Below are 1,232 nucleotides of genomic sequence, written 5' to 3' on the forward strand. Positions count from 1 at the left end.
TTTTTTTTCCCTTTTACAGATTCGAAAATTCTTTTTCGGGATTAAAGTATATACATTAATATATATCTATATGAGGTGAAATTTATTCCAAGAACAACAAAAAATTTCGAAATTGAACAAATTTTTTATCATTCTTGAAATAAATTCCACCTCATAGACACGTATTAACGTGTATACGTTAATCCTAGAAAAGAATTTTCGAATCTGTAAAAGAGGAAAAAAGTAATTGTTTTACAAAAAGGGAGATTCAGAAGTGAAAAAGCGCTTCCGAAATATGATTTGTTGTAAAGCTCCACGTACTCATATTAAAAATCCCAAATTCTAGCTTCATTAACACCGCTTTGTTTTAAATCACTAATATAAAAATTTTTAAAGTCATCAAATCCATTAATCACTTAGTGATTTGGTAGTGATCTTAGTAAGATACACATAACCAGACAAAAAAGGAAAAAAGTTAAAAAAAAGTAAGAAAACTATTGTTTTTCAACAAATCGTATTTAAAAAACACACTTTCATATCTGCCATCCTTCCTTTGTTAGCAATTTACATTCTACAGAGTCGTAAAAGGTATAAATTGATAATTTGTCTTAAAAAATAAATATTTCGAAAAGTTTTTATATCGTTTTTAAACTGTCATATGCCATCATAATTATAAAACATTCAAATAAGATAAACTACTATATCGAACAAAAGTTGCTTGTTAATGCTATATCACGATTGCGGGTTGCAAATATAGCGGAAGTGCTTGTCAGTGTTCTATGTCCTGTTTTGCGACAGAAATGACATCACTCGTTAACCACATTACAAAGCGACGCTTCATCGTATTGTTAGTCCACGTCTCCAATAGTAAAATCGGATACGTACGAGTATGTCTCCTCATTATTACGCGTCGCGATTCATTTCGCCTGCGGAAACACAGTTGATCGAATCGATACAATTTATTTGCCACGCATTTGCCGCGCCAAGTGACAAATTATAACGTATCGCTACGATTATCCGGAAATTATAGTCGGCATACATTTCCACTCCGGATAGAAGAGTTGAAAAATCATCTCTGTCGAAATCATTATTTAACCTATTACTTAACCTATTATTATTTTATCTATCATTTACATTAAAATCCTACAAAGTCTCAATGTTAATAAACATATCGGATAATTATATACAATATTAAGCGACATTAAAATAATTTTTAAGGGAGATGTAAATATTTAATAGAAGCAGAGATAAAT

This window comes from Trachymyrmex septentrionalis, unplaced genomic scaffold, assembly GCF_001594115.1.
Source record: "Trachymyrmex septentrionalis isolate Tsep2-gDNA-1 unplaced genomic scaffold, Tsep1.0 scaffold796, whole genome shotgun sequence".
NCBI classification, from domain to species: domain Eukaryota; kingdom Metazoa; phylum Arthropoda; class Insecta; order Hymenoptera; family Formicidae; genus Trachymyrmex; species Trachymyrmex septentrionalis.